Source organism: Nuphar pumila, chromosome 6 (assembly GCF_984573655.1).
Source record: "Nuphar pumila chromosome 6, dmNupPumi1.hap1.1, whole genome shotgun sequence".
NCBI classification, from domain to species: Eukaryota; Viridiplantae; Streptophyta; class Magnoliopsida; order Nymphaeales; family Nymphaeaceae; genus Nuphar; species Nuphar pumila.
Window position 1 is genome coordinate 15,800,276 of NC_143254.1, and position 23,679 is coordinate 15,823,954.

Below are 23,679 nucleotides of genomic sequence, written 5' to 3' on the forward strand. Positions count from 1 at the left end.
CCCCTTGTCACCAACAACTTTACAAATTTTTACAGAAACATCACTGCCTCTTTGTAGAAATGACTCCTCCTCCTAGTCATTGACCAGAACCCACCGCAGATCGATCACTGGCCAGACACTGAGCTTCTGACTCACCTTGATCACCAGATCAAGCTCCTCCCTATTCAAGCATTTCTCTATTTTTCTAAGAGGATTGAGAAGCCCCATCCCCGCCCCCCTCACTTTTTTCTTCCTTTTTTTTGTCCTTGATAGCAGGGATCATCGTTTCGTGATTGTTTCGGAAGCTTCAGGATGAATGGGTAGCTCCAATCACAAGGCACGACCTTCCAATGGAGAGGCCCATTTGATGGTCGAGCCACCTGCGATAGTGGAGTCAGTGACCACCGCCCTCTCTTGGATCTTGATCATGTCCCCCACCTCAGTCGAGCAACCTTTAGACCTCAACCCTATGGACCTCTTCTTGTGCCCCATTGCAGCAGTATGACAATGAAGTCTTGCTCTCGCTAGACGGTGATGGTGCTTGATTGACAAGTTGCGAGGTGCCGAAGTCGTAACGCTTTTGAATATCCCTTTTTTTTGTTTCTTGCACAACTGTCGTTGCGATTCTAGCACCACCTACAAGCTCAACCTACCCTTCTACTTCACCACCATGGCTTGGCCAACCTCTCTCTCCCATTTTTTTATACGGCCTCTCCTTCGGTCTCTATCAATTGTTGGGATATGGATTGCTATCGTAGGGGATCTCTTCCATCTCTAACACTGGCAACTAAGGAGAGGGACAATCAACCCACTAAGGAGAGGCACTGTCGTTGTTGTTGACTCTACAAGAAGCATCACCGACAGTGCAGTCTTTAGGTTATTTCGGTAAAGAGAACTCAATCGACCCTCGGGCACCACTGCATACACCAAAACCTGGCTCTGATACCACTGAAGGATTTAGAACTGTGGTGTGCGCAAGTGAAGGCGAGTTCTAGGTGATAGAGTAGAAGAGAATAGGATCGAGATTAATGGCCTGCTTCAAGGGAGATTTCTCGATGTAATTATCGAGCTCTTTGTATTCCTGCAAAGGCAGGGGCTGTAATACTTATCCTCCTCTGGGTAGCAGTTACCTAGCCATAATCATCTCATTAGATTCTCAAACATGCTGGGAATTCAATATGCTATGGGGTTCACCACTATCTTAGTGGTTCATAACTCAATGACCCACTACGAAAGTGGGTCATTGGATTCTTGGCCCACTAATCTGAATCTAATACCTAGATTCATATTTCAGATTCAATACTTGGATCCATCTTTGACTTATGGGTTCCATGTGTGAGACTCAATGGCTACACTGAATCTGTACCAGGATCCAATAGAAGCACATCCCATCCTCTCTTTACTAAGCACGCCATCTTCTATTCTTTTAGGGGTTAGCCTAGGCCCCCCTCATCCTTCGGTTGGCAAACCTTGTCGCAAGTGTGTAGGTAAAAATGACTAAAACAAAATCATGCCATAGGAACTTCTGCATGATACTTTCCATTTGCTCTAGCATTGTGCTCGGGAGTGCAAAAATAGGCCATCCAAAAAATTGAGAAGGATGCATGAACTGATTTAATAAGGACTAGCCTACCAGCCATAGAAAGGGGTCTACTACACCAAGGATTTTTTAAACCTTCCTCTAGAGAGAGGGAGCCCTAGATATCGAATAGGCAGGGAGCTTTTATGCCAGCCACAAAGGACAGTAATATGATTCATACGAGACTGAGACATATTGAAGGGAATAAAAACAGATTTCTCAGAGTTCACTGTTTGTCACAACAGCAAAATTAGGATTGGTAATGCATCGCAAAATACAATTAATCCAAAACTCTGCAAACCCAAATTTGAGCCTAGAACCTTCCAAAAAGGACCAATCAACACAGTCATAATGTTTGGCCAAATCAGTTTTAAACATAATAGAGGGAGACTTGCTATAAGACATATAATGCTCTTTGATTATGAGAGATGATACGCTGAAGGATGGGAGACATAGGGTTGACCATAATTTTGATAATGATCTTGTAAAAAAATTACATAAACTGATAGGTCTCAATTTGTAAAGGGTGTGGACTCCCCTCCTTCTTGGCAATAAGGACAATGTGACAATTTTGCTTTGGAAAAAATCGTTGACTGCTACAAAAACATCAGAAGATATGATGGGCCAAAAGGTGGTATAGAATTTACCTGAAAACCCATCGGGATCGGGAGCACTCTCTCTGTCAAGGCTAAAGACTGCATGAGTCACTTCCGCATTAGAGACCAGAGACAAGAGGAAAGCATTATCGTCCGAGCTAACACTTGGTTCTGAAGGACCTTCAAAATCAGAAGCTTCTCTAAATATAGATGCTCGGTCAGTGAGGCTGAACCATCATCTTTCTGCAACCATAAGATTTGTTTACGTTGCATGTTCCTGGAGGCCATCAAGTAAAAAGTTTGCATATTGCGGTCATCCTCATTAAGCCATCTGTATCTAGATTGTTCTCTCCAGTTGGCTTCCTCTTTTCGAAGAATATCCTGCGGCTCATCTTCAAGAAGAGACTCTGAGATAGCCTCTAAAACCCCATTGTCTACTTGTTGTTGGAAGCTAGATATATCATCGCAAATAAGATTTTTACGGAGTTGCATATCCCGTATTGCCGACTTTTTCCACTTCTTGAGCATTCGCCTAGTAGCTGCCAATTTCGAAGCAAGTCTGAACATGGGGCATCCATGAACCCTTGTCGACCACGCTTGTTGGACCACCTCTTGGCAACTAGGAAGTGATGCCGAGGAGGAAAATTACTTGAATGGCTGGGGCACAGATAACCGATTATTTGTAGCTAGCAATAGAGCATTGTGATCCGACACTGAATTTGGAAGAGCAGTAAGAGGCGAAGTCGGATATTTAAATAACCAATGATCATTTAAGAAACAATGATCAATCTTGCTTGCTCAGAATGTAGGACCAACTTGCTTATTGTTCCAGGTGAAACGACAAGCTGAATCCTCTATTTCTATAAGACCTCAAAAATCAATGAAGTCATTAAAATCCGCTGCGCCAACATGATAGCAAGACGAACCCCAACGTTTAGAAGGAGAGCGAGTGACGTTCCAATCTCCCATCAGGATCCATGAAGACTCAATATGATGAGCAGAAAGAGTATGCCAAAATTGATTCCTCTCTAAGAAATTATTATGCCCATGCACACCTGAAATCAGTAACAGATCAGAGAAGGTATCCACCAAGACAGAAATGACCTGGTCTGAGTTCCAGAACCTCCACTTGAGCAATGCCATAAACACAATATACGACTCAGAGTTGCCGCCAAAACTCCCTTTTCAGAATGAGGGAAGCATGCACGGATGGCCAGAAGAGCCTCGACGGAAATTTTGGTTTACAGCAGAAACACAACATTCAGAGCATGAATACGGAGCAGGTCAGCTATCTGCTACCTCCCCAAGTCCACCCGAGATCTCGGACGTTCCAACCAAGGATTTTAACCATTATTAATCGAGTTAGTTGGGACCAAATTCTCCGTAGAGACTTCAACGCCTAAAATGGACTTATCCATGTTGATCAGAGGATCTCCAGGACTGAGATCTAGATTGCGTCCAGCAGAACCAACAGCCGGCTGGTACGATGACGATCGTCGGCATTGCAGCCTCTCGTTACAACCAGAAGAACCTGGAGGACCCATCTCTTTGAAAGGTTTCTGGTTAATTTCAAAAGCACCTACCTTATGACGCCGTCGAGATTTCTGGGTAGCAGACACTTTACCAGATTCATGTTGGCTCAAATCTGCCGGAGTAAGGTTCTCTTTATCATCACCACTGCAAGCAGCAAAGTGAAAGGCTGCCGTGTTTGCTGAGGAACTGGGAAGGAGGCCCATCGACGGTAGGTGTTGATGCATTTCCAAGTCTGACGTGGCCGCCACATCAGGCTTTGACAATTCCACGTTATCTGACATAGAACCATATGGAATGACAGCAGGGTCGACAAGTGTAATACTGTCGTTACACTAAGGAATAACATTGTTGTGAGCAACCGCATGAAAAGGAACCGCTTTCGAAACAATAGGGGCCTCAACCACATTTTGCGATGTGGCTGGGCAGTTACCCAATTGCTTCCCTGGCCGAGCGTCGCCGGATGTAGCAGTCGGCCTGACTTCCGGCGACTTTTGGGTTGGGCCTATCACCGGATGCTCCACAGGATCAGATTAAAGAGCAGAACCATGCTCGACATCCATAGCTGCTATAAGCGCAACCTCGTTAGTTGCAGATGTGGTCGACCGGTGTCCAGTAACATCCCCTTCAGGGAATTCACTCGAAGGGACCTCCTCTACGAGAACTGAGAATCTGTTTGATTTAGGAGGTTGAAGACACTGACGATTCTGGCCCTGCGCAGGCCTGTTGCGACGGTGCAGCTTGACCTGTCTCTATTCATCGTGAGGATGCGTGTTCAAAGGAGTCATTGACGCTGTCCGCCGGTTGGGACAAGTAACGGAGTAATGGTTTGTGGACTCACAATCTGACAGAATCGGATTTTACGCTCATAAATAATTTCATGTTCAAAGGATCGCCTACTGAGGATGACGATTTCAATATGGGCCTTGGGCGCAAAATCAAGGGGCACTGATATGAAAATGCACACAAATGCACATCTCTCCATGGATGTGGTGAAAGGATCCACTGCCAACAGGGCGCCTTGAAGATAAGAGGCAATCCCTTCAAAAACATCGGTGGTGCAGCACTCGGCTGAGGGCCCGGGAAGACGAATTCATAAGGGAACCTTGTTAGAAGCCTACCAGGCCTCCATTGATGAGCAATGAGAGTGCGACCCGCAACCATCCATGGACCACCATGAAGAACATGAGACATCTCTTCCAAACTAGTCAACCAGATTAAGAAGAGGCCATGGTTCAATGACGAGACCTTTGTGAAGGATGCAAATTTCCATAATCTGCAAAGCTCCTGAAAGGCAAACTGGGGCTCTAAATGCTTTCGATGTTTACCACCAGCAAATTCTGCTAGAAGGGTCCACTTGAAAGGTAACATCATCTCATCATGTCATGCCGTAGAGATCTCCAACCGCATCTTGTTTCCATGAATAACTGTGGTTGCTTTCGGCGATGAAGTAATCACCGACGTACCTTCCACCACGTTTTCCCATGACAAACCAACCAAAGACAAGGTCTGCCCAGGGCTATGAGAAGCGTCATGCTTCTCATCGCCAATAAGTTGGGGATGCCGGTAGTTCCAGACTCTCACACTCCATCTCTCTTACAACCGAGCTCCAAGCTTTGCTAAGTGATACATTATCACCTACATTTTCTGCATCTCATTTGTATTCTGTGCCTCTTTGATTAATATATTTGTTCTCTTAACTGTCTAAATAATTGGTTCCATGATTTAGGAGGTTAATTGTTGGTTTGTATTAGGTTAAATTGTCATTCAAGGAATCTTAAAACTAATTAGTCTCATCATTCAAAATTCTGAAAAAATCCTTGTTTGCTTAACATTGTTGAAGGTCCCTTAAAACTTGTTGCTTAATATTCTAGACAGGCAATTAAGTTCTCTTTGGTTGCTGGTTTTAGAGTAAGAGCTGAAAATCATTAGAAGCTATATAACATGGGCACTTCTATATCAAGCTCCCATATTAGTGTTGTACCAGATACCCGCACCAACACTAGGTGCTCTTGGGTACAGATCATCCGGCTTTCAAACTTGGATGTACTTTATCCATCTTATGATCCAAGTAATGTGTAGCCTATGCTCAGCATTAAAAGTGTTTTATTATGAACTATGTATTTTTTTGTCATCAATGTTAGTTAATTACATACTTTTGACAAGCTTTAAACTTTTAGTTTGTAATTAAAACTTTTAGTTCGTGTAAGCGTATGAACACAAGCGAAAACGTACAATTATGCTACATTTCATAAGATGTACATATAATGTTATAGGCTGTTAATTACAAACTACATATATAAAACTATCTATTTTATGTGCAATTTAGTTGGAAAATCATAGGTGTAAGTTGTATCCAGTCAATTTGGTCTCATAGATTTGTTGAATATGATTTGTTTTCTAGGGATCACATCTTGGAGTATATAATTTTGATATAATTATATAAAAATGTCGTTTTGAGCCATGAAATTTTAATTATAGTGTGTGGTTGATTTTTAAATCCCTTGAAAACCGATTTACATGTTGAAAACACATGGCTTAAAACCTGTATCATATTTGTATAGCTACATCTACAAAATTTTGAAATATTGTGAAAACCCAAAATGAAATCTCAAAGATATTAGTACTCTTTCTTTGCTTCTTTGGATAACTTAGGCAAGCTTGAGCTTCAAAGTGGATATGTATCTTCTTTGTGTGTTTTGTACCTCAAACTTTGAGTGCCTAGCTGGGCCTTGATGGTGTAAAATGTATCACCTTTGCTAAAAAAAATAAAAAAACGCAAAAAAATTGAAAATTGGGAAATCTAGGGTTCAGAGATACAAAACAAGAATTTCACAAATTGAGGATTTGAAACAAAAATGGACTAAAAAATGAAATTCAAATTAGGGATCTTAGGAAATCTAAACAGATACCATAAAGTGGATAGGAAAATCGAAGTGCTAAATGCTCAAAACAAGAACTTAGAAAATTTGAATGCGAACTTTGAATTGGAAAATCCTAAAGAAAAAAACAAGATCTACACACTAAGGGGCCAAAATGGGAACTTGAAAAACCCTAAAGCTACAATGTAATGAATGCCAAATTGTTAACTTGGAGCAAACCCAAAACCTAGAAAGTGTTAAAAACTTTAGGAAAAAAAGTCTTACAAAAACTTTTCAAAATCCTAGCAAAACTTAAGAAAGGCTTGAAACAAAATCTTAAAGTTTAAAAAATGAGATCTTGAGAAATCTTAAGCTAGGTTTTTGCAAAATATGACGGATTTTAATTAAAGATTGTTTTATGAGAGACAGAAAAGTCAAGATTTGTATGGCTAGAGAGAAATTACAGAATGCTAAAAATCTAGAAAGAAAGAACTTGTAAAATGTAGAAAATAGGAACTAACTAACTAAATAAGAGAAAAATACATGAAATAAGGAGACAATGCGGAGATAGAGGGAATATATAGGGCTCACCACTCGCTTAGGAAACAATAAGTTGGTGTTTGTGGTGAGCACATGTCAAACCGACAGTTTTCTTGCATTGTAGCACACAGGGATCCAAGCGAAATAGGATGATGATTTTGGGAGAATTAAGAGCATTAAAACATCAAAGACATACACAATAAGGAGACTAGGGTCTTGGATATTTCTTGGACGTTTTCTTAAGGTTTTTGGCTTTTCTTTGCAATCTCATTTGTGATTTTTCTTGGGTTTCCTTAGGTTTATGAGGATTCTCCAAGGTTTTCTCAGGGTTTTTGGGCTTTAAGGCTTTTCCCAAGGTATTCAAAAAATATTCAATATCTTAGTAAAATTTTCATGATGTTGCTAGTGTTTTAGGTGTTCACCCCATGTTTTTATAGGAACTTATAAAATATTTTTTAAAGCTATTTATGCATTTCTCTAGGATTTTGGGAACTTTTCTAGTGCTTCCTCGAGGAATTTCCTAGGGTCTAGATAGGCCGAAATGGGGAAGAAAGTCTATTTATAATCTTTTTCTGTGGATATGGTGGTAAAAAGGTATCTAGGTGAATTTATGCCATATGGCATAGTATTGGTGATAATATGCCATGGTTTCCTCTATGAAGAAGTTTGACTTATTTTGACTATAGCTTTTGGTCTAAATGTTATATAGGAGTGTTTTTTATTTCATTGAAGAACTAATACTTCATACTTAAATTGTTGCTTTAGATATAAAACTTTAAAATATAGCTTTGATGGCCAAAATTGCACCAAAATGTTCCCTATGTTGCATGCAGCCACAACAAAGAAAAGAGATTTTGTAAGTGTCATGATGTAGCAACTGGCTGGGACTTGGGGCATGTTTGCTTTGGTTACAGGTGGGGATGAACAATCATAGTTGAGAAAGTAGAAGCTATGACTGTTGATCACAAGGTCAATCTTGTGACCAGCTTTCACAAGATTCAAGGCATAACCTAGAAAAATAGGCCCAAGTTTTCCCTCACTGACATAAGCATATAGAATACAACCAAATATTTTCATGTTTGAATAATCAAGAAGACTACCATACCATATCTCTTTAGAAATTTATCATTATATAGTTGTTGATGGAGATAGATTCACCAAATGGCATGTCATATTAACAGCTTCTACGCAAAACTCTTTATCCAATTTTGCATTAGACAATATATATCGAGCTATTTTCAATGGGGTTCTATTCATGCGTTCTGCAACCTCATTTTTTTTATGATGTATTCACAACTATGCAATGCCTAAGAATTCCTTTTTCTTACAAAATTCATTGAGCTTATCATTAAAAAATCTTGATCATTTTTAATTATAAGCCTCTTATATGCTTTCTAATTTGCTTTTCAAGTAAAGTTTTTCATTATTTAAAGGCCTTAAATGCTTCACTTTTATGCTTCAAGAAATAAACCCAAACCTTCCTAAGGTAATTGTCTATAAGAGTAAGTAACGTGCACTTCCTTTTGAAGCAACTTGTGAGGGTCCCCAAAGTTCAAAATGGATGTGATCGAGAGTGCTCTTAGTTTTGTGGATTGCATTGTTAATACTCACTCTTTTCTACTTCCCAAAAACACAATGCTCAGGTAATTCTAACTTTTCTATACTTTGTCCTCACAAACATCTCTTAACACAGTCAATCCCTCTCACTCATATTCCATAACTGAATATTTTCCAAATCATACAAAGATGATGAAGAGATAGTAAATGAATATGTCACAGTGGAGCCGTGCAATACATACATGGTTCTAAGTTTTCTGCCTTTTCTCATAACAAGAGCACCTATACTGATTTTCATAACTCCACCTTTTGCTGAATACTTGCACCCATTTGCATTAAAAGTGCCTAAAGATATGAGATTTTTTTTTATTTGAAACATGTGTTACATCAGTTAGAGTTTTTATTATGCCGTCATGCATCTTAATTTGAATTAATCTCTTACGAATAACTTTACAAGATGCATCGTTGCCTATAAACACAACTTCACAATCAACATATTAGTATGTGAAGAATCAATCCTTGTTGGGAAACAAATTAAATAAGCAACCTGAATCAAGGACCCATTCATTCTTGGACCTAATCTTGTCCTTAGTTGCTAAGAGAACATTGGACATTTCTAGCTTCTATAGTGGTGTCGTTCTTTTTCAAAAATTTATTACTTTTTGCTGCTTATTCTTCAACCTAAGATTCTTATGTCTAGACTTAGCTTGCCTCCTTTTGTAATAGTAATTGCAAGTCAAATTCTTATGTCTAGACTTCGATCTAGACTTATGTTTACTGCTATTCACATCCTTTTCCTTAGTTTGTTCTCTGGCAACCAAGCCTATTGAACAATCTTCATTTTCATTAACAATTAACTCTTTATCATTTTTTTCTTTGCTCATAAGCTTAGTTTTAGCCTCATCGACTGTCAGAGATTCTTGTCTGTAGATCAGAATGTCTCTGAAATTCTTATATGAAGGAGGTAAAGGGCATAATAATTAATGAGCTTGATCCCCATCATCAATTTTATCATTTATATTTTTTAACTCTACAATAATAGAAAATAACACACTAATATGAGATTTAATGGACATGCTTTTAGACATGTGAAGTGTACATAATCTTTGCTTTAAGAATTTCATCAAATACATCTCTTCCAACTTTTCCCAAAGATTCATAGCTTTCATTTCCATAAGGACTTCTTTAAGAATAGTATTTTTCTAACTTGAAAGTTTTATCATGTAAGTCTTTTCATTTATCATCAGTCATGGTGGAACACTTCTTTGCTTTCCAAATAGTGCTTTCTTCAATCCAATCTGAGTTAGAAAAGTAAGTGTCCTCATTTGCCATAAGTTGAAGCTTATAACACCATCAAACTTCTCAATATCATTTTTTGTTATCAACATGGTGGAAACCCCAATTGGTGAAATAGGTTTTGATATCAGTTTCTTATGCAAAACATGAACATAAAGCAAAATACAAGATAAAGAAAAAAAAAACATGCGAAGCACAAGATTTAAGTGGTTTGGCACTCAAACCCACGTCGGGTGATGGAGGTCCAAAATCCACTAGCAAATATGTGTGAGATAAAATCATAAATACACTTAAAACCCTAATCCCTAATACATCCAAAACCCTTTCTATTTCTCCAAGAAAAAGAGGTGGTTCCTCATAAAAGAAGGAAGCCCTAAAGTTACAAATGGGAAAATTACAAAAATGGAGGAGGTAGTGGGCTCCAGCGAATCCCTCCATGATGATGACAAACCTCATTGAGAATTCCCATTATACAATCTCCAAAATATTTTTGGATTAGGTCATGGATCGAAGTGGATCTAAAATTCAGGACACCTACAACACAAGTTGATATGCTCCATGTGTAGTGGTGTGACTGATTGACATTGAGTTCAAATGGGCATTTGTCGGCAGCAAATCCTACTAGATTTCATGCTCTTTGAGGTGAAATTCTTCAATAAATAGTCCCTAAGTAAACAAATGGACACCTAGTGTACTTGAGCATTAGTGGATGTTCTGAATGATTCATATTCAACAAGTAACCTTCAAAGATTTGCATAACTTGATCCTCTTCTATAATTGGTTTAGAGTTAATGATCATGATCTATGTCTTGGAATTTCAATATGTAGGTGTCCATGGAATCACTCCCTTTCTTTAGTCCATGAAATTGCCTTTTCAGCTTGGTGATTTTGGAGTGGGAATATGCAATGTGGGCATTACTTCAAGTAGATAAGACCTCAATTCCTGTTGTGAGGACATGTTGTCATCCCATCTACAAAACCAAATCATAGACAACATTGGTATATATTTTATCTCTCTATGAATTGAAACCTATACCTCATAATCAAAGGCCAACATCTTAATGTAGTGTAACAGTTATTGACTAGAAGCATATCTCATAATAGGATTCAAATAATATGTTGTATAATGAAGAGGTAAAGTTAGTAGTCTACTTCTCATCTATATCATCTGCCAGATAGGCTTGCATAGTTTCTTTTTGCCTCTTGCTTTGCCAATGGCCTTATAGAGATAACTCATAGCTACTCTATCTTTACTATTTAATACTCTTAACACTCTAACCGAGGGTATAGTGACCTTTAATAATTTCCCAAATGCTTCTTAGAAATTTCTTTGAAACACAATATCTGCAATTTCTTTTAGCTTTTTTTAGTGCATGTGGATATGTAGCTCATTTATTTGATGAAAATATTTACTTCAATCATGTTATATTTTTCACTAGATTTTACACTATCAAAAAGTTTATGGCAAATCTAGTGACCTTATTGCAAATCAATTCAACCCCGTGTATAGTTTATCATCAAATTCAAAGTCTATGCATATTATATATAAACTTTTTAATTTCTTAGCAAGTTCCAATTGTTCTTTTTATCTCATTCATGTTCTCAGTGTCATTAAGTATGAGGTGTATGTATTAGGCAACCAAACCACATTTGAAGGTCCTACCTATAGTACAACCTCATGCAATTTAGTAGGGGGGGTTGAGATTTGTGGTCTTGGCATATCTAACAAGTAACAAATCAATGGATTTTAAAAACATAATCGTTTTAGACAATACTAAATGAAATTTATTAAGGTGTTTGATTTTTCTTTTGTGTATCTATCTGCCATGATGTTACATATTGTATCATATAAGTCTTTTCATTTATCATCCGTCATGGTGGAACACTTCCTTGCTTTCCAAACGGTGTTTTTTTCAATCCAGTCTGAGTTAGAAAAGTAAGTGTCCTCATTTGCCATAAGTTGAAGCTTATAACACCATCAAACTTCTCAATATCATTTTTTGTTATCAACATGGTGGAAACCCCAATTGGTGAAATAGGTTTTGATATCAATTTCTTATGCAAAACATTAACATAAAGCAAAATACAAGATAAAGAGAAAAAAAAAATATGTGAAGCACAAGATTTAAGTGGTTTGGCACTCAAACCCACGTCGGGTGAAGAAGGTCCAAAATCCACTAGCAAATATGTGTGAGATAAAATCATAAATACACTTAAAACCCTAATCCTTAATACATCCAAAACCCTTTCTATTTCTCCAAGAAAAAGAGGTGGTTCCTCATAAAAGAAGGAAGCCCTAAAGTTACAAATGGGAAAATTACAAAAATAGAGGAGGTAGTGGGCTCAAGCGAATCCCTCCATGATGATGACAAACCTCATTGAGAATTCCCATTATACAATCTCCAAAATATTTTTGGATTAGGTCATGGATCGAAGTGGATCTAAAATTCAGGACACCTACAACACAAGTTGATATGCTCCATGTGTAGTGGTGTGACCAATTGACATTGAGTTCAAATGGGCATTTGCTGGCAGCAAATCCTACTATATTTCATGCTCTTTGAGGTGAAATTCTTGAATAAGAAGTCCCTAAATAAACCAATGGACACCTAGTGTACTTTAGCATTAGTGGATGTTCTGAATGATTCATATTCAACAAGTAACCTTCAAAGATTTGCATAACTTGATCCTCTTCTATAATTGTTTTAGAGTTTGTGATCATGATCTATGTCTTTGAATTTCGATATGTAGGTGTCTATGGAATCATTCCCTTTCTTTAGTCCATGAAATTGCCTTCTCAGCTTGGTGATTTTGGAGTGGAAATATGCAATATAGTCATTACTTCAAGTAGATAAGACCTCAATTCCTGTTGGGAGGACATGTTGTCATCCCATCTACAAAACCAAATCATAGACAGCATTGGTATATATTTTATCTCTCTATGAATTGAAATCTAGAACTCATAATCAAAGACCAACATCTCAATGTTGTGTAATAGTTATTGACTAGAAGCATATCTCATAACAGGATTCAAGTAATATGTTGTATCATGATGAGGTAAAGTTAGTAGTCTACTTTTCATCTATATCATGTGCTACGTAGGCTGGAATAGTTTCTTTTTGTTTTTCTTTCAAACTATCTCTAATAGCCTCTTTTGCTTTGACAATGGCCTTATAGAGATAACTCATAGCTGGTCTATCTTTACTATTTAATACTCATAACACTCTAACCGAGGGTATAATGACCTTTAATAATTTCCCAAATGCTTCTTAGAAATTTCCTTGGAACACAATATCAGTAATTTCTTTTAGATTTTTTTGTACATGAAGATATGTGGCTCATTTATTTGATGAAAATATTTACTTCAATCGTGTTATATTTTTCACTAGATTTTGCACTATCAAAAAGTTTATAGCAAATCTTGTGACCTTATTGCAAATAAATTCAACCCCGTGTATAGTTTATCATCAAATTCAAAGTCTATGCATGATTATATATAAACTTTTTAATTTCTTAGCAAGTTCCAATTGTTCTTTTTATCCCATTCATGTTCTCAGTGTCATTAAGTATGAGGTGTATGTAGTAGACAACTGAACCACATTTGAAGGTCCCACCTATAGTTTAACCTCATGCAATTTAGTAGAGGAGTTTGAGATTTGTGGTCTTGGGCATATCTAGCAAGTAAGAAATCAGTGGATTTTAAAAACATAATCGTTTTAGTCCATACTAAAAGAAATTTATTAAGGTCTTTGATTTTTCTTTTGTGTATCCATCTGCCATGATGTTACATCTTGTATCATTTCATAACTCTTTGATTTCTTTACAATTTTTCACCTTCATTATATTAGAATAAGTAAGCTTTCCTCTTAAATATTGGTAAAAAACCATTTTGTACTTGAAGCAAATATTAGCTGCGGTGTTAACCATTAGTTGAAAATAAAATGAACTCGTTGCCTTAAAAGGAATGCTAGCATAATAAAACCATCTTCAATGATATTTTCTTGCTCAACTATGTGTTTAGGATTTATAATTGCATGAATGTAGGGATGGACTCTAGATGTAGCTCATGGAGGATAGAAACTCCTAATAATGGCTCTTTCTGACCCTCTTCTTTTCTTGCATGAATCACCACTCCCAACATATATCACACCTTTTCTCTTAGCCCTATAGCTAGCAAGTTCTAATGCCACACTAGGGGCCTTTGATCGAAATTGGGAAGGGCCTCATCTTCATCAAATTCATCATTACCCATATGCCAAGATATTTACTCAATCTGAGCATCCATCATTTCCTTATTGTTTTTGGTGCTCAAATCCTCGAGTATTTGTTAGCATTGCCACTTAACAGCCTCTGGCAGAGCCCTTGCTATACAATCAGATACATTGTGGCATGTCTCAGCTAAATGACTCATTAGTGAAGATATTTCTTCGACAATGTTCTTTCATAATTTGTGTCAAATTTTCAGTTGGTCATTACTCTTGATGTTGGTTCCCCATTTTCATGTCCGGTTATTGGAAGCCATTCTCACTTCAAAACATCAAAATAATGAAGAAAAGAGGCAGAATTTTTCTTTCAATGCTTAACGAAAAGGTGGAAGGTGTCGTTTCAATTGTTTGAAATGAAGCTCCTCACGTAAAATCACCCGCTTACATGCAAAACTTTAAAAAATCGCAAAAGTTTCTACTCTTAAAACCTCGAAAACCATCACCCAAAGATTCTTAAATGCATGAATATACTTGAGGGTTTCTTTCAAAACATATGTATATACTTAAGGGATAAAAAAGGAAACCCTTAATTATAGGGTTGGACAAAAGGGGTTGAACCTCTTAAAAGTTTAAAAAAGATTAAATTCCATATCAAGGTGTATTATAAGTTACAACTCTATTGTATAATACTTACAATGAAGGACCATGCAACCCTGAAACCAGTTTGAGGGGTACCATGTCGGTTTTGTACCACAGTAAAGATTTCTATCCTGTTATACATTACGATGTTTACAACCATATGTCATTGGATAATGCAAATTAAAAACTTATTTTTCCATCTGTTTTGGTCTTTAAATTTAACGAGTGTATTGTGTAAGATCGTTTCTTGCTTGGCCAATCCTACAGTTTTCCATTTTTTTTAATATGAATAGATCATGGTGGTGATTGATTATTGTCATAACGTTTCTTTTATTATGATACTTGACCTTATATGCATATTGCAAGCCACCAAACAAACAATGCAAGGGGGAAAAGTTTGTTGAAAACACAACTAAGGCAGGGTGGTTTTAAGCCAATAAGAGCTAAATATCTAGAAGTTATATAAAGAGTAAGAGGGACATGGAAAATTGATGATAGTTTTGGAGAAAGACTTTGAAAAATTGTCCACTTACGCTTAGCAGCATGCCAATGATAGCTACAAATTTATTTCATGCCTCATGCATTTTCACTAAACCAATCAACATATTGGTTCTGGGGATATCCCAAGACCTTTGTGATGATTCTATGTGTATATTTCAAGCAGTAAAGTTCACCTAAGTCTATGTAGACTTATTTAAATATTGAATTAATTTGTCATTTGTGTAGAATTTACTTAAAAGTTGTTTTAACCCATATGAATTTGAAAAGCTGAATAAAAGACCCATTGGTTCTGGGAGCCTTAACATCAAGCATTTCCCAAAGAATTTGATTGCTCATATCAATTGGTTCGCTAGACTTCCAACATTGGTTATTCTCCTGTTCTCATAGCCAACACTCTAGACTGTATTAACTTCAACTGCCCTCTCATCCATTAAGCTAAGACTCCAATTCCAAGGCTACCATGGTTCACGGATAAAGGAGAACAGATCCCATCATCTGACCTATGATAAGATCCATCTTATGTTTAATCTTAGCCATCCAACCAACGGCCAGGCTTAGTCCACATTCTCACCTGGATTTCAGTTGGACATCAAGGATCAACATAGATCCTAAAGAGAGGATGTCAGAGGATAGGATCCACTTTATGAGTAAAATGACTTGCTTTCCACTCCATTCCAGCCATCTTGCTAGAATGGCTGCTGCCACTCCATAAGAGTTATCTAAAAATAATTATTAGTATTTTTCTTAACTTTCTTAGGAATGGAAAAAAAATTGATAAATGACGGGAAAGGATGCTTGCGAAGACATGACAAATGAGGGTTACCCTATTTTGCAAATGAAAGATATCTACCTAATCATCTTGGCACCTTATCTATCTCTTAGCTTGTCCTCTGCTTCACATGAGATCCATTTATGAAGAGATAAGCCTAACTATCTCATAGTAAAGAGTTCTCAACTTACATCCAAAGATTTTACAAGCTGCAACCACTCGTCTCTTTTTGGACATTGAAGACAACTATATTGCATTTTCTTCTCGTTAATTCATAATCCAGATATAGATGCTCAAGATAATACTAATATCTCCATAGGTTGTCTATAGAGGCTATATAAAAGATTATTCGCATAAATTTCTAACAGTCTGGGATCTTGGTGTTGCCACCTGATTTCTTTTGTGGGCTATTTGGTGCTTATTATTTTTCTTCTTTCATCATTCCAAATATATTGGATGATGAGTTTTAAACTGCCCAAGAACACTGAGGCCAAAATTGAAAATCTGCTTTATTCTCTCTTGTCAGATCAAGTTGTATTCTTATCTCTCTTGTCACATTGTTTGTTGCAGAAGGATTTTGCAGTTTTAAACAGTGATTCTTCAGTGCAGTGCCTGCTTCATTCGATCCTATGCACACTAACATTAGTCCTATGTTGGGGGAATGAAATCTGTTTCTCAATTGGCCTGGTCTGGTCTTTTGTTGGGTGGGCGATGGCAGGCACTAGCTGGCCCGGTTTCCTTTCTCATATTGCTCTTGTTTCGGCTTGACAGATCTACCCCTTCATTTCGACCATTCAGGGTCGTTGGTTTCTCTAGTTTTATGTCTGTTTTTACGGCTTTATGTTTGTTATAGTTATGCTTTGTTTGGACTACCTGTTATCTGCGTATAATGGGTATGATATCTCATCACGCGCATTCATATGTTCTTTGTGGTTTATCTGCTGAATCAATAATACTTAATTTTTATTCAAAAAAATTTGAAAATCTGCTTTGTAATTTCCTTTAGATTGACCAGAGATGCAAAAACATCCTCATCTTTTGGCATGGCATGATGTTTGCAAGCCACTTGGGATGGATCAAAGCAAACATATAAATCATTGTGCAGGATAGTTGGAGAGTGGGCTTCACAATTAGAGATCATGAGGATAGGAATTTGCAACTTAGATGTTTATCAAACTTTGTCTGAAGGGAATGGGATAGGATAGGAATTTGCAACTTAGATGTTTATCAGACTTTGTCTGAAGGGAATGGGATTTGTGGAGACATTCTTTCATTAATTCCCATAAATTTGAAAGTGGTACCGGGATAGTCTCGGCGGGACTTAGTGGAACCCATGAATCGTTCTTTAGAAAAAAGACATTCGATTCAATAAATGCCTCATTGTTTTAGTGATCTTGTTTATCAGTTTGCTTGTTTCAAGTGCAATTAATTAACATTCTCGGTGTGGAAATCCATCCGAATATGGGAAAGAAGTCCACCCCTTGTCAGGATCATGGTTTTTAGAGGCTATATTTAAGGTTTTAGAGGCTTATGCTTTTATGCCTCATGGGTTGATGCACCTCAAGGCCTATGCCTCATTGATATATAAGGAAGACTATGCCTCTTACTTAAAGTGGCTTAAGCGTTTATATGAGTACTCTTAAGCCTCTATAAAAAAGCTTAAGCTTTTAAAAAATGAGTTGTTCATTAAAAAGTCTTTGTGCAATTTAGTTACTTCTAGGGTTTTCTTTTTAATTGAAATAAAGTTATTTAGAAAATAAAAAAACTTGATGTAACTACAATTTATGTTGATAAAAAATAACTTGATATTTTAAATTCAACATAAATAATCACCAATAAAATTGTAAATAATTCAGATTTAAGCTTGATTTAAGTGGATGACTCTTATAATGATTGACTTGCTTCATTATATAAGATTTAGGTTGCACAGCTACCACAAATTAACTAGAGTAAAAGAAGCAGTTAAACAAAAGATAACCATATTTCATATTAATTACTATTTAGTAGAAAAGGACATAGACTAATATTTAACAATTATGTTAATACATTAATTTAAGAAATTCAATTTTCACTATTGTCTGATTTTGCAAAACATTAAATAACAAACTCTATAGTTGCTTATATTTATTGTTATTTATGTGTCATATAAAAAACAATATTATTCAATGTGTTAATTTTTTTGGATGAATTAAGCTTTAAATCTCAAAAAAATATTAGGCTTATGCCTTGTTTATACTTTTCAAAAAGCCTCACGCCTTTAAAAAGCATGGTTTGGGTTGGAAATGATGTTCTCTAGTTCTAAAGAAAATGATTCTGAGGAGAACCAAATTCCCATTTGATTGCAAATGTGAGAAAATGGTTCTTTTATGATTGTGTGAGAGATCGTGGTAGAGAATAAAGATTCGCCAGTTTTGAGAGAGTCATGGTAGACCCTCCAACTCCTTTTCTAGATTACAATGGGGGCTCCTCGTGGTTGGTAGGAGCTGTCAGTGCACAGCTCTCTATGGTGGGACACTGCTGGTTCAAAACCCCAATGCTACATTGAATAATAACTGGTGGGGGTTTGCCTAACCCCAACTCTCCTTTAAAAAATGTTGTTATTTGGTTCAAAATATACCTCTTTGGAACCAATGTTCTTAGCAAAATAACTCTTTCTTCTAGTCTTTGAGAAAAGTTTTTTTTGAGGGAATTGCCCACTTTATGAAAAAGAGCTTAGTCTCATATTGATCATCTTTGGAAAACTCCATGAGTTTAATACGAGGAGAGTTGCCTTAGATGGCAAGGCCCTCAAGGGGCATTAGATCTTGGGCTTATCAAATGAATTTTGAATATAAATATTACATATTGATATTGATTTGGATTTCGTTTTGGCTTTGGTTTCTGTTTCAGTTTTGGTTCAGTTCGATCAATTTGGATTTGGTATTACCTTTGCCCTATCTTTTTACCACTCTATTTATGACTTACAAAATTCCTCATCTTGCAAAATTCATTTGTGACTTGCAAATTTCCTTTATGACTTGTGGAACTCATTTGTGACTTATGAATTTCCTTTGTGCCTTGTGAATCACTTTTGTGACTTATGGATTTCCTTTGTAACTTGCGAAATTCCTTTTGACTTGCAAATTTCTTTTATGGATTGTGAAATTCCTCTTGACTTGCGACTTGCAAATTTTCTTCCTTTGTGATTTGCGAAATTCCTCTTGACTTGTGAATTTCCTTTGTGACTTTCAAAATTCCTTTGTGTCTTGGGACTTTTGAGTTAGCCGCAATGTGTCTATACATTGGGATGGTATTGCATGTGGCACCCATGTTTGGGTAGTGGCCATTCATGATGGGCCAGTTATATTGCACTTGCTTTGATTCTGTCAGTTATTTTTTATGGTCCCAAAAATATCAAATTTAAGAGACAATAAAAGGGAATGCAAGAATGGATTCTTTGTTTTTTGGTTTTCCTGTGGTTCTTCTTCTTCTTCCTCTCCTCCCTTACCCTGAAGTTGTTCAGGATGGCAAAAAGGTCAAATTTAAGAGACAAAAAAAGGAGTGTGAAAATGGACTCTCTGTTTTCTGGTTTTCTTGTGGTTCTTCTTCTTCTTCCTCTCCTCCCTCACTGTGAAGTTGTTTAGGGTGGCTATATCATAGAGGCTAACCTACATAGTTTCAGGGGTGGTTAGTATAGCACGAGAAGGTGCAGGCTTGGTTGTATCCCAAAAGTGAAGTTGTGCACAACTCTGTTGCACTCAGGTTCATTCCTAGTGGGGAAACTATCGATTATAAGAGAGTGCATTGTTGCATGCCTCCAAGCATCATTTCCACCAATCAGAGCAGAAAGGGTTTCATTTCTCCTAAAATGGTTATCGTACGAATCGTGCAGAAGAGTGTAAAAATTTTCAACAATTTAAAAGAGACATCATGTTACATGGTGACCGCGTATATAGATATTTGATCGATCATACGAAATCAAATGAAGTAAGGTACATTGTTAATCCTATTATTGTTTTGTCCTCTTGGCAAGAAGCTATAGCCTACGCATTTTTTACCGAGCGGTTGCATGCTCATACATACTTGTTCTTACTTATGGAGGAACTATGAGATTTCTAGTGGGTATTCCTTAATCTCTTGAAACCACTTTCATATAGATGGATTATATTGGTGTTTTCCATCATTAAAATATAAAATATTAGTGTTACATGCTTCTTTCTTTTAGCCTTATTTTTAAATCCAGATTTGGGTTTTTTAGATCTACTCTATGATCCATTTCCATATCCTAATCTATTTTAAGATTTTTATTCTTGCAAGATCCCTTAAGTTATGTGATTTTTGTGATCTGAGTTTTAGTGTTCACTCAAGGTCATGTATTGGGTCTTTTTCTACATGAAGCATGTTTCTCATGATCTTGGATCTATGTCCATTTTCATGTTTTTGGATCCATTTGAGATTAATGTTCAGTTATGTATACTAATTAACCATGAAAGCTTAATTTTATATGTTGTGATGATCGAAGATCATTATTAATTTTTGATGGGTCTTGTTAGTGGCATGGTTTATAATCCCTTGGTATTGGATCCATATTAATATCCCTTATGATGTTAGATTCTTTTTTAGATTAATGATTCATATCTATGCAAGCTGAATTTATGTGATTATATACTAATTATAGTTGAAAATGAATCTTGCATTGGGTTCATCTCATATTCGTTGAGTTATGTGTTTGAATCTGAACTCATATCCATTTGATTCATTTATCTAGATCCTATTGTTGTTAGTGTACCTAAAAGGGTTATATGCATATGCTAATAATTTTTATTTGTGTGGAGGTGGTTTAGACCCTCCAAAACCATTTTGGTTTAGACCCCTTTTTTGTTATGTTTGGATCTTGACCCATATTCGAATTTGTGAATCCTAGTATGATTTTAGATCTATATTTGTGAGTTAGATTAACTTTTTTATTCGATATGGCTATTTTGATCGGATGTATCTTGATTAATAAATGTATGTAATGTGGGGATTATTTGGGTATGGATTTGTGAATGCTCACATCTTATTATGTATAGATAATGCCCTTATTATAATTGTGAGAGACATTTATTTAGTATCTCAAGAGTTCTTTGAAGTGTATATCCAAAGTTTTTTCTTAAATGATATGATGATTGACTCAATAGCTCTTTGATGTATATATCCAAAGTTTCTCTTAAATGACATATGGCATTGTGGCTTTTTCTTTAACCCACCTATATGGACCTAAATGAGACTCTATATGCTTATGTGTTAATCTAAAGAAAATTAAGATATTTATTTATTTCTTGAAAATGGTTCATGATTCTAGCATTGGATTTTCATCCTTGATTCTATTTTTGAGAATATGAATTTTGATGTTTCTTGTGTTGCAAATTAACTTTAAATTTAAAAGTATTTTTCATTTATTTAAGATAACTCTTTGGCCTTTTGTAAATTAAAATGAGATTGTTTGAGAGACACGTGTGGTTATATTAAAAAACCATATGACTTAAACTGTGCATATACATGTATTGGAACATAAGAGAGTTTATTGTGTTTGATCCTTAGGATCAAGAATGAGATATTTTATCATGTTTCATGTGTTGCTCTCATTTTGTGATAAAATGAGTAATGCTGATTGGGAGTGCCAATTCATGTATTCATGTGACATTATACCCAATGACATACTAATGGTAGAAATGGTTAAAGATGCTTTGATTCAGATAAAGGGTGAAACATGGATTTAGATCTTTGATTCATTCTTATATATGTAAATTACACTTTATTGTGAGGATAGACATATAGTCTTTATAAAGACTATTGTGGAGCCAAATGATGACAATATGGGTATAAAGTTCTAATTTACCTATGTAAATGTCCTACCTTTTGAAATTTGTATAGTGTATTCACCGTGGTGAATCTGCTCATCTACTTATTGTATGGTTAGTAGGTTAAACTTACTTGATGTCTTGAGAGAACTAATTGTTGAAGGTTAGTGTGACCTTGTAAAATCCAAGTTATATATTAAGTTAATGATATTTTGCCTGCACATTTAACTTGAGAAGTATGTTAATTATTGAATGAGATCCTTAGATGCTTGAAAGTATGATTATGTTATGTTTTGTTTATGTATCATTATCAAGCATGGATCTACATGTGTAGGACATCATAGTTAAAATGGCAAAATAATTTCTCAATTATAATTAGTTTAATTTTTTGCTAGATTGTTAAATGAGTTAAATGAGATCCGTTATACGTGCCAACTCGTGGGGGTAAGAATTGATTTGATAAGATTTACAAATGTATTCATATCTACCATGTTTGAAATCCAAGAGGGATCTTAGTACTCATATTTTCTTTAAAAAGAGAAAATCTTTCAAAAATTTATTTTATGAGTTGTTAAAACTTAAAGAGGTTAATCTATTGATCTCGAGAAGAAGTTTTTAATCTTGAGATATCCACTATATTTATATAGTGATGAATTTGAGAATGGTTCTCATCGAACAAGGATATATCATTTTGAAAATTAAGTTTTTTGTTATCCATGAATTTTAATATATTTCATATATGAGATTATGAGTAACATAATGGATTGTAATGTTACCTCTTGCCTATTTTCATGTTATGAGATTGATTTAATGTGGTGTGTGATAATTATAGTATCATGCAATAGATTATAATCCATTCATATTGAAAGGCTTTAGAGAGAAGTCTAATCTTTTATGTATGGTTTGATCCGAGTGTTATTTTGTACTAGAAGATATTGGTTCTAATTAAAGTGTGTAGATATTATTGAGAATTTTACGTGTGATGTGTTGGAACTAAACCAATCATATCTTAAGTGAGATAAACCAAATGATTGATAATCTAGAAAAATAAGCAACGTACATGCTATTCTTGTTATGCCCTAAAAATTTTGAAATTATGAGACAAGATGTACTTAAAAGTACAATGATGCGAATGACAAATTTTAATCTAATTTTATTGGATAGATGAGTAGATGAATTTTATTCTTGTATATCTAGATGTTCAAGTATCTTGGACATCCAAAGACATGGTGACAACCCACTCGATTTCGTAAATTCAAATGAGGGTACTAATCTTTATGTAATGCCCCAATTTTGTAAACCAAAAATTTAGATATTTTTTTTAAATCTCTTAACACGATTTTCAAGGATACAACGAATTTTTTTTTTAAACGCAGTTCAAGCCTTGAGTGGGTTACAGTTCTCAACTCACACGTGTAAGACTAAAATTAATTAAATTAATCCATTGATTTAACTGAAGTCAATTTAAACCACTAGTTTTTCTTAATCAAAGTTTATAAAAGAATAAAATTGTCTCAAATCATAACTACTAAAATAACTCAAGTCCTCCCAAAATAACCTGAAAAGAAGGTGACTCTCCAAGAATTTCCATAAGCCTCTCGCCATCACTAGCCAACTTACTCGCTAACGGAAAATGTTAAAAGTAGGATAAGGTAGGATGCACCCTACAACATAAACATGGAAATAATACAAACTCACAAAGCATACATCTTTTCAAGGATAGTTAATTCCTAGCTTGATATTAACATAGCAATCAAATATCATAAAGTTCCTGATTACCACAATATTAATCATAAGCGTACATG